At 35.4% G+C, this 22,906-nt stretch overlaps 1 long non-coding RNA gene across 1 annotated transcript; it reads left to right on the top strand.

Annotated features, from left to right (window-relative positions):
• Positions 1-14,419: 14,419 nt before the first annotated feature.
• On the top strand, positions 14,420-19,756 carry LOC127064866 (uncharacterized). The gene is made up of 3 exons (XR_007781857.1): positions 14,420-16,038; positions 16,115-16,213; positions 18,856-19,756. It is a non-coding gene; the product is annotated as an uncharacterized LOC127064866 (long non-coding RNA).
• Positions 19,757-22,906: the final 3,150 nt, after the last annotated feature.

The following is a 22,906-nucleotide window of genomic DNA, read 5'->3' as shown; positions in this document are numbered from 1 at the left end:
CTTGAAGAAATAAGGTCGCCCTGTGTACATACGTCGATGTTAAGAAAAGTTTTGATTGAAGTTCTCGCTCGAACGAAAAGTTAAGCACTGTCAGTCGCATCGTGGCAATCTGTGTTAACAACGGCAAAGTGAGCGCAGTTTTTTTCGTATGTATGTGTACGTAAAATAGTGAGAAGGAAAGAGAGAGAGAGAGAGAGAGAGAGAGAGAGAGAGATTCAACGATCATCGTCTCTTTCTTGTTCTAGTGGATTTACATTTTCCTGTGTTCGCAAAGCTTCGTATTAAGCGACGACCTGCTAAATACGTCGTCGCAGTAACGAAGAGAACTGTGAGATAGAAAGACAGAGATAGGTAGATAAATAACTTTTATCTAGTCCTGACAAAGCCTTTTCTCTATCAGAAACAGCTTTTTCACCCTAGTACTTTATATTTTTTGTTCTTCAAACCCGAGAACATGGAATGATCTCGACTCATTGTTAAAAAACACATTGATGAGATTTAATATTTAATGGACTTAATTCAATAAAAATAAAATCATTTATTAGTATACATAATATACTTAAATATAAACTTATTAATAAAATATAAAAAGAAAAATTCATGTCCTTTTTTATTCATACGTATATAAAATTTTTAATTTCTAATATTCGTATACATAGAATTAATTTTTTATGAATTTATATTAAACTTGCGACACACTTAACATATGTATCTACACTTACCGTGACCGTGTAACAATGAATTTTTATTTGAACGGTTAATGTTATGGTAACTTTAGTTTGTCTTCGAGGTTAACTATAGACATAGAAGGAAGGTATATCTACGAGAGCGACGATAAACGCGCGATTAAATTTGTAAGATACGAGCCAACTACTAGGTGGTATTCACGTTTATTGATTTAAAGTAGGCAGTAATCGTACTACGTACTAATCGGCCAAGTTTATACTTCCCTTTTTTATCGTCGCTTAAATCGTTTCAATGTTTAAAGAATAAAAAAATGAGAAATTAATACAATCGATTCTTTATTGAAAATTTTATAAAATAAGAGAATGAAATATGAGAATATCGTCGAACTGTTTTCTTTTCTTATAATTCTCAAAAACGGAACAAAAACATGGCACATAAATATTATTAAAGTGTTCGAATTTCTTGTTGTTACTTCTTCATTGTTCGAAGGTAACATAAGGTGGTTATTATTAAATTAGTCCTCGTCATATTTTGTTGATAAAAGCATCGAGCCAATCTTCACAGGGTTAGTTTGGTTATGTACCTTCGTTCAAGAAGTCAAGAAACTAGCTCGACAGAAAGCGTTGTGGCACTTGTGAAACTTTATCTCGCAAACAAAGCTTGTCGAGTAAATACATCTGAAGTTTCCAAGGTAAGCCGTAGAAATGTAGAAAGAAGTTTCAAGACGTGAAACATACTAGGTATTGCACACGATAAACCTCAATCTTTTATTTATCTTTTGTTTTGTTTTTTAACAATATTACAATATTGAAACAGTCTTAGAAATCAAGTTAGATTAATAATAAATACAATATAAATTAGAATTAATATAGTGTATATACTGTGTATAAACATATGTAAGATACTGTGCATGTATAAATATTTATATATATATATATATACACATGTACATTATACATATATGAACACGTTCATTCTAAATCTTTTTATCGATCGCATTCATATACATGCCAACGTAATCAACGCATACAATCTAGGTTATCGTGGTTCTTTTTCTTTGAAAAGGAAGAATTTTAAATAGGCATTTTAAATTCGTCTAGCTGTTCGATATTATCTCCCTCTTTCTCCACTTCTTCCTCTTCAGCCTGAAAACGAAGAGAACCTCGAAATCTCAACGAATCGATTTCTGGAGAATCAGAGAGAAAACGACGAAGAAGTTTTCCGGACGCGTAAAATATCTCGAGTGACGTTGCATATTTATAACCGAAACGATTTAAATGCGAAGTAAGGCGCGGCTAGAGACACGACTCGTCTTTTTCTCTTAACTGAAGAACCATGACCACGATCCAGTTTAAGGGTTTCGTATTTCTTTAACGAGAATCATTTTAGAAACAGAAAAAAGAAGAAGATGGAAATAAAGTAGGGTAGACAAACAAATGGGATTTTATTTTTTCGTTAGAAGAGAACATACTTTATATTTCTTTCTGTTACACTTTATTCCACCATCCACCATCCACCTTATTATTATTATTATTACTATTATTATTATTACTATTATTATTATTATTATTATTATTATTATTATTATTATTATTATTATTATTATTATTATTACTATTATTATTACTATTATTGTTATATAATATTATTATTATATTTTTATTATTATCATTATACATTTTCATTATTATCATTACCATTGCCATTATTAATGTAATTGCAAGAAGATTACATCCTATATAATAATATATGCATATATAGAATATACACTATCCGAGCATGAACTGCTCAAAGCTCAAAGTCTTACTACTCCCACCCCCGTGACGTAAATCTATAATTAATCAGAATCCTTCCTCACTTCTCCATTTTCCTTCTCCTTCTCTTTTGGTTTTCCCGAACATTCGAGTTATCAAGAAAGATCTTCTCATAAACATATACAGTAAAATAAACAGAAATAAATATAAGTCATTTCTTAACAATAGAAGATTCTTTAAAAAAGTTTCCTGGACAAAAATCTCCTTTCCCTTGTCGGAATATTTGTTTGTACGAACGTAAGGTTTGTGACATGTGTTTGTTAAGTATTTAGATGTACATCTAAATTCAAACGGTTTGATCAAAATTACTACATCCTCGTAAAACGGTATACTCGTGAGAGATGAAAGGAAATGTAAAATAAGTAAATCGGTTTTGTTTTTAATATTACCCATGTACGCAATTTATATTTTGCAATTGTTTGTTCAAAGATAAAGTGAAAGGGAAGAAAAGTTCGAAAGGGAAGAGAAGCAGAAAAGAGAAGAGAAGAGAAGAGAAGAGAAGAACTGACAACGTAAAGAACATAGTAACGGCAACAGCTGTAAAATTAGAGCGAGCCAACGGCCAAAAGCATTGGACGATGGCACCCTTTCGTCCTTTTAAAGAACAATTTCCAGAAGCGCACGGTGTGTTACGTCGGTACGCGGAGACAGTAAATAGCATTAGCAAGTCAACTAGCGCTTTGCTCTTCGGCCACTTACTTTCTTGAGATTCGAGTTAATTTATACAAGTGGTACGCTGTAATGTAGTTACACAGTTACGGGAGGGTTACAGTTAGTTTTAGTTTCGAGCTTGACTGTCGTCTTTAGTATCTCTCTCTCTCTCTCTCTCCCTCTCTCTCTTTCTGTCTGTCTCTCTCTCTCTCTTTCTCTCTGTCTGTCTCTCTCTTTGTCTTTCTGTCTCTCTGTGTCTCTGTCTCTCTCTTTCTTCATCTTTGTCATCCTCCATTTGTCTCTTTCCGCCTCTTATTCACTTCGCCTGTGGCTGCTACGAGGCGTCGAAATAAGGGGGTGAATAAGAAACAGGAAAGAGAAAGGAGGGTGGGATGTTTATTGAGAGGCAAAGAGTCTTGGTAAAAGTCAAGCCTAAGTCAATGTCCTAATACATTGTGGAAAAGCAAAAGAAAAGAGAGATGTTCTATTGTTATCGATAAAACGAGATAATATCACTTGGAAAAGCTAAAGAACCACGAGAGACCGTCGTTTCTCTGTCATCTTGTCTCGTGTCTTTTCAAAAGAAAAAAAGAAAGATTTTTAAAACAATAACAATCGGCGGTAGAAGATTTATAAGAGGAATAATATTTCTCTTTTTCTTTCTCTTTGTCTCTTTTGACGTTGTTCGAGAGAAACGAGATTTAAAAGTAAGATTCGTAAAAATAGTCGAAGGGCGGAATGGCGGTATTGTGTGAAAATGGAAGCTGCTGTACAAGATGGAAAGAATCAAAGAACATTTGTAGTCTTTCGCAGGATGTCTGTAAATTCCCCGTTCGCTCCTACAAATTGCCTGTACTCCCGTGAGAGAGGTACATCCGTTATTGCCGCTATTTTCTGAGATTTTACAAGATGACAACGTAGAGTCCCCGAACTCCTTTAGAAATCGTACTACGCGTTCTGTGAAAAGCGGATTCATTGTCGCTGATATCTTTCCAATGCGTTATCTCTTTTAAACGTGAAATGATCACAAAAGTATCTCATGACGTATTTCCATTAATCCTATAGATTAATATACGAATTTTATTTTCTTTATGCAAAAATGATGAAAGAAATAATTCTTCTTTTTTCTCTCTTTCTTTTCTTTTTGTTCCTTTTTTATTTTTTATTTTTTTTATAGGATACAAAATTTAGATCAACCTATCGCATATTTTTTTAATTTTTCAGCTATATGCACTGAATTTTTCTTTTATTTTTTGTTCTTTTTCCTTTATTACGTGAAGCAGATAAATATCGGAACAAGCCAACGATAGAGTTACAACACGATCAGACTAGCTATTTCCTCGTTTTTCATCGTTGCCTTGCCAATATTATAACTAATGGCTGTTAGCCGAATAACGGAAAAAATATATTCTTATCCGAAGTAGAAGTATTCTCTAGATACACAATATGCTCGGCTCGCTGTCCTCGTTCGTCTTCATTCGGCCATTATCGCGCGTATTAACACTAAAAGTTGACATTTTATCTGCATCGTGTTTCAACGTTAGCGTTATGGACTTTATATAGTATAGTAAATTGTAGAACGAGGCGGGTGTAACATTGTTATTAACGTTAAAGCCTGTGCCATCATCATCAACTCGTGTATGTTCAAAGCACGAGAACATATTCCACATTTATCGATTATTTTCATTTCTTTCTCAATTTTCGAACTCCATTTTTAATCTTGTATCCCGTTTATTTGAAATTTAATAGTTGTTATCCTTTCTCCAGATTATTGAACAATTTTATATAAAATCAATATTCGTCGTATCAATAAGCAATGGTAAAGAAGTATATTGGGATCGAAGAATACGACAATATGATCATTGATAATCTACATTTTTGCGACACATTTTAATTTGTTAAAAATTTGTGATCGGTGTCACCGCTTCAAACTGTCAACGACACCTGTGTAGAGAGAGGGAAAGAAAGAGAGAGCGAGAGAGACAGAGAGAGAGAGAGAGCTTTGCGTTTAAAAGCTTAATACTAGGCAGCCAAATATCGATCGTTCGTGTTAGCTCAACTAGCAAATTATGATTGATCACCGCTTTAATTGATACACGCACTTAAAGTTCCTGTCTTATCACCATCTCTCCCTCATGCTTTTCCTAAAGGTTTATTTCAAAAGGTAACATTCGAAGGTACCTTATACGTGCTTTTCGAAGGACCGTCGAACAATAAAGAGCCGACCAAGTGAACGTTCCATAGTTTTTGTTTCCTTCCCTTTCGAATAACAAGCACGTTAACAAAAAATTAAAAGGTAAGCATCGCCGTAGACGTTCGTGTAAAACAAAAAGACGTATCGCTATTATCGTTGACAATCGGATCGTCATAAGTTGTATCTAACGAATAAATAAAAAAGGGACTTTTTTCGACCATATGATATCTCGACACGCAACGAATTTACAAAGTAAAACGCAATTCCGCAATGAGCTAATCTCGATAACGACGATCACCTACATTTACAAACTCCATTCTTTTATTCTGCGTTGTTGGACGATATTTCTTTTAACCTTCTATCATATAAAGTTTATATTTTATAAATAAATTTTGTAGTCGAGATATTTTTAAATCTTCAATAAAAAGAATAATGTATTTAAATGTAATGGATCAAATGATCGATATGAGAATTATGAATAACGACAAACAAAATCGATCAATATAATAAATTCCAATGTGAGGGTTGTGTCTTTTTAAATAATTTTCTATCATAACTTTGTTACAGTGACTATTTTGTTCGTCATTATTCATAATATTAATCGAGATATAAATAATATTTGAAAATATGTTTCAAATTCTGTAAAAATCTTTTTTATTACATCGAAAACCTCGTTGATCGTAATCATCTCTCGTAAGTTACATTAACTTTGGTAGGTAGTATGTTCTTAGAACGACTCACATACGAACCGACATGTTCCAAGTGCCCCTGGCAATACTTCCAGCAATGTTCCGTCGTACAATAAGACCGGCTTTCATTTCCTGAGTGAGAAAGATGGTGCTAAATGAGAGAGAAGGAAGAGAGGAGAGAGAGAAAGAGAAAGATGGTTGGAGAGCAACGCGGAAAATGGAAAAGAGAAGGAAAGAGGCAAAGTGAGAAAAGGGTGGAATGTAAAGAGGAAAGATGGTCGGTGAAGGAGACTGGAAGAGAAGAAAAAGGAAAAAATGGAGAAGAAGGAGGAGGAGGAGTAGGAGGAGAAAGAGGCGAGAACTGCTAGCCGGCAGTTACCGTGAAAAGTAATTGGAACCTCCTGATGAAGTTTACGCTTGTAACTATAAAGTTGAGTGGCTTCCTCGCTTATTATTAGCGATTGGATTAGCTCCGCGAAAGGGTCCAGTCTTCGTCTCTCGAGGCACCGAGAGACAGGAAAAGAAAATTAATTTCTTATTCGCGGCACGACGCGGCATCCTCCTCGCCATTCGGCGCTTTAATAACGACTCGGCCAGCCGACCAACCATCGTGAGAAGCTCGAAGAAGAAGAAGAAAGAAAGCTCGCCAAGCGAACGAATTTTCTACGAGCCTGGGCTTAAATACTTCCATAGAAAGTATTCTTTTTGTTTTTTGTATTTTATGCTTTCCCTTTTGTCGTCTTATTTTATTTTAATTCTCACTTTTAATATACGAGCGAAGAAACGACCAAAAGCTGGAGAATGATTACTGCCTACAAAGTGAATGTAATTATTCTTCTTGATTACTTCCTGACATTTTATAGAGAACTTAGGAGCGAGCTTTCTAAGGTAATAAAATTCTTACTCGGCTATTTGTACAGATACGAAATGTTACTTTGTTTTTCTTTTTAATTAATTTATTGATTCTTATAATGTTGTTTTTTTGTAGTCAATTATTATACTTTCAAATCAAAGTAGTTTTTAAATGTCTAGAGTATCATGAGAAAATAATTTTTATTTTCTATTTATAATCGAGATTCTCTTTATTAACAATTAGTGAAAATTCTTAGTACTTCAGATTAATGTTATATCAATGTAAATAATTCCATCGAATCAAAGAAATTGTATGAGAAGAATCGTTAAATTTTCTTAAACGTTGTCACAAAGAACAGACTTGTATCACAAAAAACAACTTAATCCTTGTTATGATTTCTTTGTTCAAAGATAAAGAAAAAAGTAGAAATAATTTCGGTTGTCAGGACACGCATTTCACTTAAACATAGTCCGTATGAAGGATCGAATTTTCATTTACGTAGTACTATTTACATATATAAAAAGAGGTCAGAAACGTGCACAAATACGAACACGAATGTACACAAATACACAAATACACACATCGAGCTTTTCCGAGCCTCAAGCTGTAGGTTGCCGCTGGATTCTAAGCCCCAAGGAAAGCAAAAGGATAAGACCAGGCGCAAACAGAGTGCACATTGTTTCTCGTTTCTATTGTGCACCATGGAACACCAGGCCTGTGGAACGATAGTAGTGGTATATGATTCGGTAGTAGTAGCTTGCTATTTATTAATGTCTCCCACCTTCAACCTAAATACCTACGCGTTTGACCGAACTTTCGAGCAACGATCCTAAGTCGTGGCTTTTGTTTGAATCAAATACGAATACACGTATACATATACATACATACTTACATACATATGTTGAATTCTTCTCCAGTATTATAGAAGTAGATTGGCTTTTTCACGAAAATACGGTGATGAAGTATACAGGGTGTTAAAAATATTCACAACTTTATTCTCGGCTTGCCAGAGTCACATATGATTAGAGAACATTTCATTTCATTTTATTACTTCAGAATTATTGTATATTTTAGAAAATAAGATTTAAATATTCTATACATTCTTCAATACAACCGTGGGTAATAATATAAAGAATGAATCTAAATTCAATCTACAAAACTCAAGGAATTGCAAATGACATCAAATTAAATTTAAGATAGAAAACTAACGATTAGAAATCAATTATTCATAAGATAAAGAACAAGTTAATCGTTTTTATTTGACAATTATTTATACTTCTTCGTCTTATTTTAATTTAATTTGTTAAACAATCATAATTAGTTTTAATAAATCATAATTATTTAATTAAAACAAACGAAAATATTAGTTAATAATACAGTATTTCAAACTGCTGTTTGGATAAGCAACTGTAAGTAGAATGCCTTAGTTTGTGACTGATTGTGAGTTGAGATACAGTGTGAGTACTTCGTTCTGTTAATAACAAGATACTGCATCCCAAGCCATTGTACTGTTTGGATAGGCCATTTGTAAACAGTGTTCCTTACGTCGTGAACTAAGTTGAGATATAGTGCAAGAACATGTGTTCTACAAAAAGTTATTTTATCATTAGATTTTTCTCTGGCCACTTTTACAAGCCTGTTACTAAAAACAAAGGGCTTCTGACATATGGTTTACTATTCTAAAATATTATAAAGGATGTCTTCTATCAGTTAATACAATTTGTCGATTGAATTTAGACTCGCCCTATATAACAGTTTCGAATCTAATCCATTAAACGTATTAATTCATCGATAGATTCGATCATCCATCGATTAAACGATACGATTCGTCTCTCGTCGAATTTGCAATATGTTTTCTCTCTCTCTCTCTCTTTTGTTCAATATTAACAATTTCACTTGTTTTGTTTTCATGTATCCGTGAACGTGTTTATTCGAGAGCGTATTACGATAAGTAAATTTTCCAACAAAATAGAAATACATGTCCAAAGAAGAGAAATTCAGTTCATAGATGCACAAGCTTTATCGATCAAATCTTTTGGACCGAGCGTACGGCCTTTATATGTTCCTCTCTTTTTTCCTGCCGTTAAGGGTCGTTACATGGCGGAACAGACCACCGTTATACTTGTTAAAAAGTTTTTCTAAAAGAAAAAAAAAATTCGATAACGTCAATTTTTCACCGAGCAGGGGCCAACGATTGATAATAGAAAGCCTGAAAAGTTAAATTTAAATTTAACAAGTTTTACTTATGTTACGCAGGCAAGATACCAAGGTTCCAAAAAAAAAAAAAAAGAAAATGAAGATGGAAAGCTTGTTAATGACGTTTCGTTGCCTTTCAAATCTTTTTGGCGATTTCTTCAATGAAAGCATGAAATATAAATTGTTCGAAAATAACACGTAGCCAGAAGGATCCTTCAGAAAATGAATTTTATCCGAACGATTTTAACGAAGCTCGGAAAATAATTACTTCAGGATCAATACTTGTTTAATTTTATTGTCAATCTGTCATACATGTAATACAAAAGATATAATGACAATTTCTATTAAAATTAATTATCAATTAAGCTAAAGATCAACATTCACGTATTTTCAGGCATTTTATCATCCATCATTCGTCAGGGAGTTATGTTTATGTATAACGCGAGATCGTTAAAGCGGAGCGAAATGAGCGGTGGGATTCCGGTAGGTAGAATGAATATTTCGAGGATAGTGGAAAAGAGAAAGGAAGATTGCAGTGGTCATCGTGGAATGCAACTCTCTCTCTTTCTCTGAAAACTTGAGAACTATTCATTATTTCGCGTCCTGGCAAACGTGCTAGTGGCGAGCTGTGGGGGTAAGCGGATAGGAAGAGAAAGAGAAAGAGAGGGAGAAAGAGAGAGGATTGGGAGATACGCAAAGAGATGAGAAAGAGGCAACGGAGGTTTGGTGAATTAGGGAAAACGAGTCCGATTACCATTCTCCAATTTACTCTTTCCACTAGATCCAGGTTTGTCCTAGGGGCCGCGTCTCTATACATGGAAATGGTCACCAACGTGAGAGCTCTCTAGCGCGATATACGTTCGCATTCTACGCGGTAATTGGAAGCTTAGCGAGATCCAATGTGTGTCGCTTTACTAGAAGAGCAAGTCTCCGCGAGCGTAATAATTTAAGCCAGAGTACCGTAGGACAAATAGGAAAATGGCGAGGTGACGTGAGAGGAACAGTCCGGTTTATCCGCTTACGTCAAATCCGACTTCTCATCGATTTTACAGTGGACTCGGTTGGACAAAAACTTTTGGCATTTTGCTGAGAAAGAAAAATAGATAATGTGTTTTATCATAATTAGAATACCTGTAAATACAAAAGCAAAGATAACGTACGACGAAGAATCAGAGAGAGAAAGAGAGAGGGAGAGATAGAGAGAGAAAATCGTTTTTATCGTGACCGAAATGAAAGATGCAAGAAAGAATTTCAATAAAGGAAAAAGAGAAAAACTAATCTCTTAATTGGATGGATTTCCAATCTCAATGTTTAATTAGTTCTATTAATGTTTTTCTCAAGAAAAAAACTGACTTCCTAATAATAGAAAATTAATATTGTCCCATTGAAAGCAAAAGCTGACTTTTATAAGGTTTATGAACGAAGAAGTTAAACAAGCATGTGTGATGATCATAAGATCGTAATCACAACGTCACGGATTTCTCATTATATTTTATACTTCTTATAAAAAAGAATCGAATGTACCTTTGACATACAAGATAGAATATTTTAGTCACATGAAATAAATATTACGAGTTAATCAAATATTACGATATTAGATCATGAAGTTTATAATTAAAAGCGACAAAGTTTAAAGCACTAATAGGTATCTATATAATATATCGATTGAAAAGTACGAACGCGCGAGTAATTTTATCCTGAAATACGTCGTCGTTAAACCACCTACGTCGTTGTCGATGTTACGTTCTAACACACGAAATGGTCTTATCGTTAGGACCATTCATGATGCACGATTATCAAACTTTTGGCAGGATTAACGAAGCAACCATGATATATATCGAACCTATTTCTACTAGACCAACCTTTGAAAAGGGTCAAGAGATCGTTTCGTGTGCCTTCTTTACCTTTTTCACCGTTTCTCTCTCTTTCTCTTTTTCTTTTTATTCCTTACATCTCCATTTTTATCCCTCTCAAATCCCTTCTTCTTTTCCTCTTCCTTTCGACGTAACAAGAAAAGAATCCAACATTTTTTCGTCCCAATAAAATCGCTCCACTTTCTTCTCCCTTCCATTTCTTTTTCCTTCAAGTTCTATACATAGTTCAGTGATCTCTATATAGTACCTACCTGCACTTTGTCTTTCGTCCTTCGAAATGGCCGCGATCGTCATTTTGACCAACAAGGGAACTCTACTCGATTCTCTTAATCTTGAATGTATTTCGAATGTTTTATTTAAGGGTAAAGGAAAAAGAGCGCTGGTCTTTCGAGAATACGAAAGATAGGTGTGTGTATGTCTATGTATATGTATAAAAAGAAGAACAAAAAGGTGAGTGAAATAAAGACGAAGAGGGAGATATAAAAAGAAAGAATGAGAACACGATTTTCGAGGGTGTGCGATAGGAAGAATAAACGCCAGTGTTAGATCAATCCGTAGATGTTTTATTTAAGGAACGTAGAAAACGGAGGTTGGTTCATTCGCCATCTTATATTCGATAGTTACGCTATACTTTGGTGTTTCTTGGCACGATGTACGGGCGTGAAATCGAAAAACGTTTCTTCCTTATAATATTTTCATAGAAATTAGAAGTCGTTTTAATTAAAATTTATAATACCAAAGAGCGAAATTAACGAAAAGTAAATGAGCTACAAGAAATAATACCTATAACTTTATTAGAATAAAATATAAATTACTTTTTCTGCTTGACATTATAAGGTTAAATAACTTATAAGGTCTACCATTTATAGTATTATTATTTAAGCAGTTATCAATCTCTTGGAATCTCTAATAGTAGTGTTCTTAAAATAGATGTAGGATAGAGAGAGAGAGAGAGAGAGAGAGAGAGGGTGAGAAAGAGAGGTAGAGGGAGAGAAGGAGAGGTTGTGAAGGAGCATGGCATATAAGCACTTGTGACATCAATTAATGCATTAATATTTCCCAGAGGTGGAGTACGAGAGAAAGTTGGATAGATAGATAGACAGATAGATCGTTTTAATTTAAAGAGGTAAGAGAAAGAGAGAGAGAGAGAGAGAGAAAGAGAGAGAGAGAGAGAGAGAGAGAGAGAGAGAAAGAGAGAGAGAGTGAGAGAGAGAGAGAGAAAGAGAGAGAGAGAGAGAGAGAGAGAGAGAGAGAGAGAAAGAGAGATAAAAGCTCGATTCGCACGAAGCACCGTTGACCTCCCGAAGCGAAGAGGACAACGTCGATCTCTCTCACGATTAGTCAAAGTCCTCTCCTTCTAACAACCGGCAACTTCTCCTACGTCATTAACCCCTTGGCCCGAGTAGTCGTCAGGCCGCGCGCGACGCGTCAAGCGAGTTTCCAAGCGGCCCTCGCGTTGGCACTCTCCAACCAATGATATCAGATCTCTCGGGAAATTTCTATTAGACTCGGTTCTCCGCATCGAGTCGATCGTTAGAACGTGCGACCACCGTTTATCTCGTACCACGGATCACGAGGTTCAGAAGATATCGCGCTTGAATTCACTCGGACTTTCAATGAATTCTAGTTTGGGCACCGAACTGCAGCTAAATAATAGAATTTCTAGTTGAAAGCTCTCAACGTTAAGTAGATATTACTAACTGAATGAATATTTATTAAATATGATTCGAGCACAAAAGTTTCATATTGCACGCTCTCACTTTGATAAGTATAACATGGTAGAAAGTATATCTATATATTTAATTACAGTATTATTCATCATTTCTATTTTTTGAAATTCCTCAGTTTCTAGATACTGTAGGAGGGAAATAAACATTTGATATTCTTGAAAAATCCAAAAAGTCGTTAATTGTGTATATTCTTCTTGACTAAAAATCGGACATACATATATTCACTTCAATTTGGCTTCAACGTGTCAAGCTTCTATTTTATTGTGTCAAATTAAAGGTCGAGGGTAAAGTAGAATGTGCGTGCGACGATGGAAATTTATCCAGCTTATCCTCGACAGGACGGATAAAACATGGCTCACATCGTGAGGCTACCGAGCTGGACTCATAAACCGGAGATAAGATCTTATTATGAAATTTCGTCGTGCCGTTGTCGGTTTTTAGCCGTCGATTATTTTCATTTAAGAACACCAACTCTCCTTGCTGTCGTCGCTTTTACCGTCTCCTGTCGTGAGTACCTACCCATCAATTAGAAAGCTATGCGAGAAGCTTGTAATTAAATCAACCTTTCTTTTCGGCTAAGGTATTATTAGATAATTAAAATGTAAAATCGAATTCTTATTATCGAACATAATATATGCTAGCGATTAAATATATCTTATAATTTTAAGAGAGAAAAGAGAGATTTTTTAAATTAAGAGAGAGAAAGAAAGAGAGAGAGAGAAAGAGCAATTAATCTTTTAGACGAAATTGCATTTTGTTTGGAAATAATACGATTTAATTGGTTAATACGTTATAACAAGCAATGTTCTTCTTTTTACCAATTAATAGTCTACCTTCGCTATCTGCGAACTTTTTTGTCACACATTATTAAAAACTTTTCTTCGATAATAGCACAAATAAATCAATACGGCTGGGAGATTCGTTCAAGTGGTGTATGTGGTTGGAAGGTTCTCGATCGATGTCACGAAGCGAAATACCGGAAATAGATCTTATTTCTCTTCCACGAGAAACCGTAAGAGAGGAAGAGGGAGCTTCGTTTTAACCGGAAATGTCGAGAATTTCGTGAAAATATCCGGTGGTTTCAAAGGAGAAGTCAAGCGAGTAAGACGACTGGTCTCCAGGAAGTTTGACCGGCGTGCGATCGTACGAGAAATAGAAGGTAGAATTACGGATAACGCGAGGTCGCTCGTAAAAGCAATGCTAGCTGGACATAACTTCGACAGTAAAAGCAGGAAGCATGAAATCAGATTCGTATGAACGGCAGCTTAAGAATTCGTAAGTTTGGATAATAAAATAAAATCGGCGTAAAAGAAAAGATCGGATTAACATTAATCAGAACGAGAATGTGTGTTAATTTTTCACCATTTCACTTGTTTTATTTTATTATAAAGATGTATATTCAAACGAAACGACGAAATTAATTCGAACGATAAATAATGTTACCGAATCGCGATTACTCATCGATTTCAAGTTTTTTTCTTTTTTTATTTGTTTTTTTTTATATATACAATAATAATAAATTTTTGTAAATTGTATTGAGATAGTTCACGCATGCATACATCTATATCGTAACACACATATCGTATCTGTAGCGAATTATTCGAAATAAACCTTCGTGGGTCATTCTAAATATAAATTTGAATATATGTATAAATGAAATGTAACTAATCTAGTAATGTTTTCTCTCTTTTCTTTCGTAAACCTGTAGAATGCAATCATATATCTCTATGTTCCACTCTTCGTCTCTCTATTTCTCGATCGAAATAGATTTTTATTACAAAATTAAAGTGAAATTAAAACGTATCGGTGCTAAAACCAAAATGTATATCCGATTTATGTAAATTGGATTACGAAAACTACTCGCATGAAAATTTCTAGTCTCTTTTGCTCGTTCGAATAGATACATTTAAATATATACACGTGTACATATACACGGATATACATGTATGTGATACATTTACTTACACTTTTCGCGATTTACTCTTCACAACGACTTCTCTCACTTTTCAAAGACATTACAAAAGTGTCGTGCCCGTTTATCATTTCACATAGAATCCACGAGGACTATTCGCTCGATGCTAATTCTACGGGTCTCCTGGAAAGTGACAATTACTTTTAACGGACACAGACGAGTTGGAGCTAGCTAGCTCGTTTCTCTTACAAGAAAGAGAGAAAGAGAATGAGAAAGAGAGAAGCAGAGAGAGAGAAATAGAGAGAAGATAGATTATCGTCGTCTACGAGATATCTTACGAGAGCTTGTGAACGCGAAGAAGTTAAGGAGAAAAGGAAACGAGAGAATCTGTTGGTAAAAGGGAAGAATTGGTTAACAAAAGGTCTTCGTCGAAAGTATTCTTAGCATTACAGGTCCGCTGACAAAGGTTACGATAAGATGATGAAGAGAAGAGTCTTGGAAATGTCAGTACTAGTTAAGAGAAGTTCCACTTTAAAGCATGGCGAGTGGTAAACATCGAATCGACTGGCAAAACACGCGGGAGTTGGTCCTTGTATTTCGTGGTGAGCGAACTTCGGTAAAAGGGAGAAAAGAAAAATCAAGGTGGCCGGTAATGTTATTCCCAATAGACGAAAAGAATCGAAGGGGAGAGAAAGAGATAGAGAAAACTAAATTTATTTATCGGACGAACAAAAGCCTAAAGCTTTTGGAAGAAAATGAAAATTTAAATGCTAAATCTAATTTTAAATGACGTGTATTAATTTTCTATTAACTTTAGATCAATATACGAAGTTTATTCTTACTTTAAATGGAATGTTAAACTTTTATGTGATCAATATACCAAGTTAAAATGACAATAGGTAGAAAAATTAATAAAGTGGGGTAAAGATAAAAGAGAAAAAAGCTTGTAGTACGAGAAGGAACACGATTAAAGACTGAGAAGGAGTAGTTAGAGTAGAAGGAAGCACGTCGAGGCTAAAGAAGAAAAAAGAAAGAGAAGGAAGAGAGTTCGGGCGATCGCAAAAGTTTCCGTTCGATGCCAATGACATTTTCTTCCCACTTGGGTAACTCCGCTCGAACGTTCTTCGATAACTCCTTCCTCTTGGCTTTCCCATCTTCCTAAGCGAGATCTGTTTTAAGAAAATGCACCTGCAACGTAATTTTGTATCTTGCAAACGGGGAGAGGTGTTAACTATATCGAATAGAAGCTCGAGTCCCTAATCCGTATCATGGGTATGAGAAGAACACGATATCCTTGGAAAGCTATCCAATTTCGTCGATTTTTGTTGTATTCCTTTTTGTTTCTTCGTATCATCGTAATACCATTGAAAGTTTTTAAAATTCACCAGCATTATCATACTGATAAGACAACGTAACATTCAAGGAAGATAAGAAACGAGTAGGTATCTCCTACAAAAAGATAAAACCTTATCATTTTTCATTTCATCGAATAACTCTTATTCTTTTCAACATAGGAATACGATCCTAAGAGATCAGACGACGGATGGTGGGACACTTTGAAACTTGGAGCGTCAAGGTCCCGATTCATCGATCACTTTAATACGACAAAAATGGTGAGTTTTATTCTACGTGTCACGTGAATACGCGACAAGGGTAGAATAGTTCTGATAATTAATGAGGCGTGTCAAGATGACGTCTATATTTCTGTGTAACGAATACGTATACGTATGCTTATGTAGATATGTGTAGACGTGTAGACGTAACTATATATAACAAGCGTCCAGTTAATATCATACGGGTAATATCATAAATTTCGCTCGAGGGTAATATCATAAATTTCTATCAAATACTCTTGTATCGTTTCACGTTTGATCTTCACATTATTCGCTCGTGTATTATTTGTCCTACAATCAAAATGTAGGACAGGTAGAGCGACCAATTACGATTTTCTTTCCACGATTAAATTTAAACAGACGATAATATCGATCGTCCAAAAACTCGAATGTATTTACAGACCTGATTTAATCGCATCTATTACAAATTCTATTTAACGAAGGAAATACATGCTGGTACCAAGCTGTCTCTTTCTTTCTTTCTCTCTCTTTTCGTCTCTATTTCTCTTTCGAGCAGAGGACGATTTATTTAGAACGATTTTCGTGTCCGGCTAGACCTCCGGTATCATTATTCTTACGTACTGAATCGTGCCTTTGGGATTTCGTCTGGATAATTCATACGGTCGTCGTCGGTCGTCTCTAAGTAAATGAGAAATGTGAATGGCTCACCGGGAGACAGAAAGAGAAAGACCGAAAGAGGAAGAGAACGAAGGTGCTGCACGCTCTTCAATGTTAGATGCTCGAGCGACTGCTGTAAATCATAATGTGCGTAGATTAAGAAAGACTTCGTGTACGCTGTACGACGTTCGTTTGGGGATCATAACTGAGAATTTCAAAGTCGACGGGATAGAAAAAGAGAAAAATAGAGAGACACAGGGAGAGAGAAAGAGAGAGAGAGAGAGAGAGAGATAAACGAAAGAGAATTTTCGCTTGAATTTCCTCGTACCTTTTAAATAAAATATTTCTATACCCTCCGCGAGATTAATGACTTTCTACTCCAACACGAACGAAATATGCAATATCGCGAAAATTAATTGGAAAAATCGATTAATATACATATATCTAGATTGAAGATTGGTGATACGTTAATGCGATATCGAAGTGAGCCATAGAAATTAATTATTAAATAAAATTTTAATAAAGGAAGTTTGGAAATTGTAAAGGTAAAAGGAACATTAACGGTTTAATCTGTCAGTTTCAATAGATTTGAACAACTTTCTATTTTACGACACATTTAAACAGTTAAATAAAAGCTTCCAAGCTTTTTGATTTATGACGGTTTTTCTGAATTACAATTATTAAATTAGAAGAAATCCACGTTTTACTATCCACAAAAGTCGTGCATCAAAAGGAATAACATTGGAACGGGAGATAATTAGGAACAAACGCATTTAAACGTTTGTACGAATTAATACAGCTAGAGAGAAAGAGATGGAGAGAGAGAGAGAGAGAGAGAGAGAGAGAGAGAGAGAGAGAGATGAAAAGCTGGATCCAGTTTAAACGTGAATTCTACTCGCGCTCGATTATTCAAATAACAATTAAGCGTGTAATATTGACCTACTGTAATTTTCGACGTATCGACCAACGCATCGAACGACTCTTTGCTTTATCCTCTTAACGATAACGTATCCAAGTTAACATCAATTGGTGGAAATCAGGATGGTATAAATCTGTTTTACCATTTACGGAAATATTTTGACATATGAAAGAATTATAAAGAATCGGGAAGTGTCGAATAAACGTAAGACAAAATGCATTCTTTTTAATTGAACAATATTAACCACGTCGATTCTAATTCTCTCCTATAATATGTGCTAATTGCAAAATTAACCGTTCAGTTGCATCGTAATAGATTTGGCGTTCAAGCGTGAAGTCTCTAAGTTCCGGATTAATTACATCCTCCATTACGGTTCAAACGCACCTAAGTGGTGGAAATGCAGTAGCAAATTGATGCTCTTTAAGCAAACAAATACGATCTTGTATACTGCTTTTGATCGCCAAAAGATTTGATCGCCTTTGTTCTGTTGACTATGTGAAATCTCTTGACTACGATTGTCATCAACATTCAAGAATTTAACGTAACGTAAACGGAAATAAAACAGAATAGTATTAGTAATTTCATTGTCCAATTAAACTATTATTATTTATTAACGTATAATCCAAATATTCCGGAACAATACAAAATGCTTGCATTAATTTTATTTTCACGATATATATCATCAGAGTACAATTAAAAAGCGTTCAAATACACACATGTTATTTGTATCAACTAGTTTAAAAAATAATTTTAATTGTGATTAACTCAGGATATTTAAATAGCATTATCTTTGTAATTTCAATCGAATCAACACATTTTTCGCATAGTCGACGATGAAAACATTCGAAAGAATCGTTGAGTTTTTTCTTGCATTCATTTGACAGACGTAACGAAGCTTCAAGCTAGGCTACATCAATCTTTTTTATGCGAGCTAAAACGAGTAAACGCGAGGCCGCGTTCATTCATTCTGAGACTTTTCGTCTTTCTCTCTCTGTTTCTCTTTCTCTCTCGTTCTCTTTCTCTCTCTTTTCGTCTATCTCATTCACTCACTCTATCTTCCAGCAAGTCTCTAACGAAATTATTTTTTTTTTCTTCCTTCTTCTAGATTAATCAAAAGACCCGTTGGGCGTCATGTTTTACATAACGGCCGGCTCTAAAAGTCGGAAGCGGAACGCGCACTAGCACGAAAAGCACTGAGAGGAAGAGTGGACCTGGCGTTAAGCAATGAAAGGGTTTGAGAGGGACGGTCGGTCGTTTAGAGATACTGATGCCCTCGGACAGGCCGCTAAAAGCAGAGCTCGCACCATCTCGTTGACTGCACTCGGTCTACGTCTAAAACAGAAAAATACACCGGATGGAGAAAAAACAAGGCGAGCAATACTATTCTTTTTCTCTTGATACGAAAACGAGAACGGGAGGGTAAAGTAACAGAGAGAAAGAAAGAGACAGATACAGTAAGAAAGAAAGAAGATATAGATAAAGAGAGAAAAAGAGAGAAAAGGAGAGAAAGAGAGAATAGAGAAAAAGAGAAAAACTAAAGAAAGATAGATAGATAGAGAGAGAAAGAGAAAGAGAGAAAAAGAAGTGAAGAGAAAGACGAAGAAGGAGAAAACTCAGAACGTGGAATACAAATGGACAATAAACCGTCCTCGCCCAGCGTCTACCGACGGTGTATCACCGGTGACACCGGTAGTTTTAGTTTATGCCGCATGTATAAGCGGCGTTTCCCGTCAGGAGCCCAGGGTCTAACGCGATTCTCGTTTCAAGGATTCTCTTGGCTACCTCTACTCACTCTCTTTCTGTCCCTTTTCATCCTCTTCACCGAGCTTCCATAGGAGAACAGTCTTCCTTACTCTTCTCTTCCCTTCTATCTCTCCTTTCCTCTTATTTGCTCCCTTTTCCATCATATTACTCTTCTTTCTTTTTCGTTTTTCATCTTTGCAAGTTTGCCTTCTATCCTTTCTTTCTCTTTTTTCATTTTCTGGAAACTCTTTTATGATTTTTCCTCGAACGTGCATGGTCGATGATTTTTTTAAGACACGTATTTAAGTTGAAAAATATAGGGAAATATATGACCAATTCGAACGACTTTTATTGATTGCAAAAACTTTCAAGTTTTTGATGAATTTTATTATTTTTCTTTTTATTATTTATTTATTTATTTATTTTTTACTTAAACTAACTAATTCCAACGCGACAATGAACGCACGCGAATATATTTTCTTTTAAACTAATGTAGATCACATCGGAATGATTTAATGTTTCTTCCTAATTGAAGCACTTGAAACAATTTTTACGCCGGTTTCACCAGCGAGATACTTCAAGCTGATTTAAAGAGTCGTGCTTGGAAGCAGCAAATATTTCGCGGTAACCGTGCTCCTTCTGATAAGCATCTTAATTGGTGAGATGTTATTGTTAGTAGCACGAGTGGAGTGTCATAAAGAAGGAAGAGTAAGGAAATATAGAGAGAAAAGCAAGAAAAAAAAGAAAGAATGAGAGACGCATAATAGAAGCATGAATGAAAATCTTAAAAGTGTTTTATTGTTCTCGTTATAAGAAGTTGATAAAGATTTAATCCTCTTTGATATTTTATATCGAGGAATACTTTAAAGTGAGATATGAATGAAAACGTGTACGCATTAGGCAATTACGAATCAAAAGATCTAATTCAAAAATATTTATATACGACGATATTATATAAATTTAAATAATTTGATTTAAACGGCACGGACACGCGATTTTTATCAAGTGAAGGACTAAATTCGTGTTTATGTTCAAATTCGTGTAGCTAAATATTGTACGTATTGATAAAAAAAGAGATTGGAAAGGAAAGAAAAAGAAAGAGGAAGAGAAACAAGCAGACAGAGAAAAAGAAAGAGAGAACATCATAGTGGGAAGAGAGAATGGAGGAAGGGGTGAAAATGATGAAGTATAATGACCGTCCGTAATTCAGTCGTACACGCGAGTAGAAATGTGTGCTTAGGGGGAAAATACGCACACAATGTTGATACGTACTCTATATGTCCATGTTTGATAGAGAGCAACAGAGCGCGATTTTGCGGTTAATCTCTCAAGATCCTTGGATTCGGGCGTGAGGAAGGTAACATGAGCTACGAACTCATCTAACAGCTCTACATCCAACTCTCAAAAGGTATAAACTCTTATGTATATGAAATTGACGCATATTCGTTGTTTCCTATTCTTATTTTATTTTTAATAATGCAATTATTTGTTAAAACAATATATCAACACGTTGATAATAAAGTGTAACGTATATAGATATGTTTGGAGACTTTAATTAGCATTGGTTTCAAAGATATAAAAGTTTAAATCATTTAATTTAGTAGATATATATTTTACACTATACGTCTACACATAACTTAAGAGAAAAAGTATAATGCGACAGAGGATACGAGGAACGATTATATGTCTTTTCTTGTATCGCTGTAAACGCGTGAGGGATATATATGTATAAAGATACATATATATACATATATATAGGTATACATATGTAGGTTCTCCTGTATGCAAATATTTAATTAAAGCAGTCGGAGACGACGGCACATGCTGCTTCTCTCTCTCTCCCACTCTCTCTTTCTCTCTCTCTATCCTTCTCTCTTATGCGTTCGTGCGTGTATGCTCGTTGATACGTGAGAGCAGAAGAAGAGAGTGAGTATGGCATCGCTGGTGGAAGTGCTAGCGAATAGGAAGGAGAGGGTCTTCGGCACGGCACTGTAAATATATGATTATGCATGAGCCTCGGTACTGTTGAGTGCACTTTCATAGCGACTATACTAGGACTGTCTCTATGCACCGTCTATCCTCTTTTATCTTCTCCTTTTGCTATATCGAACGATGAATTATAACGTTTTATCAAGACGCGTATTGCGATATTCTCGAGATGTTCGCATCTGCGCACACTACTCTCATATGAAATGAGTACGTGCTGTTACTTGGAAACATTGAAATGTTATTTGTTCGTTTTTGTTGGCGATGAAAGTAATCGCGTTTGAAGGTTAGCTTTTTGGAAAATTTGCATTTTCGGGGCTATTCGATATGGCTCTTTGCGAATGAGAAAGAGGATATCCTATAAAAGGCGTGGTGTATAAACGAAGTAAAGAGAGAGAGAGAGAGAGAAAGAAGGAGATAAGTTCGGTTCAATTTGGGGAACGAGTCGAGGCTGCTCGACGGTCGCTGTTGGGTCATTTTATATGCATTTTAATTAATTCTACGCTCGAAAGCAGTGAGTAACAACATTGCGGCGGGCCGACCCGCTTTACGACCCCCTGCGTATCGTCCTGCCTTTATTTCTTCTCCCTCTCTTCGTTATGTAGTTGTATATCCTGCCCCGCCTCTGCTATCTCTCTCTCTCTTTCTCTCTTCCTGTTTGTCTCTTTCTCTCCTCTATCTCTTTCTCTTCCTCTCTTTCCCCTTTCCACAACTTCTTTTACCTTACGTGTAACTATACCGTCGGTTATTTGCAGGATACATCTGTTTCTCCATCCTCGTTTACTTCGCTAGTCTGATTTATGGCTCTTGCTTTTAACTACGATTCGCAGGATGGTGCTTGAATCGTTCTATCATTCTCTCACACGACGCATGATAGAACAGTTACTTCTAAGAGAAACGAAGAGAATTACCCTTTATTCGAAGGAACAATATCGATACTAGTAGATACTGATAAATAAAATGAGCCATTAGGAGTTAAATGTTCTCAAGTTGATAATCGGTTATTAGAATTATACGACGGTAATGTGTCTTAATACATCTTCAGTATCAAGTTTCCAACGCATAAATAGTAATCTGTCACTGCAGTGTAGCTAATTAATTGGATGATCACACGTATCGTCTTTCTTTCTCTTTCTCTCTCCGCTCTTCTTATTCTTAGTTCTCTCTCTTTCTCTCTCTCTTTCCTTCCCTCTCCCTCCTTTCCATATTCTTAGCTCTCTCTCTGTTCCTCCTTTCCTTATTCTTAGCTCTCTCTCTCTCCTTCATTTCCTTATTCTTAGCTCTCTCTCTCTCTCTTTCTTTCAGTGGTTGAAATGCCAAGACGTAACACCTTTAACTACGTCACTTTGATGAATAGTCCGAAGAGTGACTCGTCGCCATTCTAACTCGCATCGTCAGGCTTCGCTAGCAAGAAGGAGCTAATAGCA

The sequence above is a fragment of the Vespula vulgaris genome, chromosome 6, assembly GCF_905475345.1.
Source record: "Vespula vulgaris chromosome 6, iyVesVulg1.1, whole genome shotgun sequence".
Taxonomy (NCBI): Eukaryota; Metazoa; Arthropoda; class Insecta; order Hymenoptera; family Vespidae; genus Vespula; species Vespula vulgaris.
This window is presented reverse-complemented; position numbering and strand designations above follow the sequence as displayed.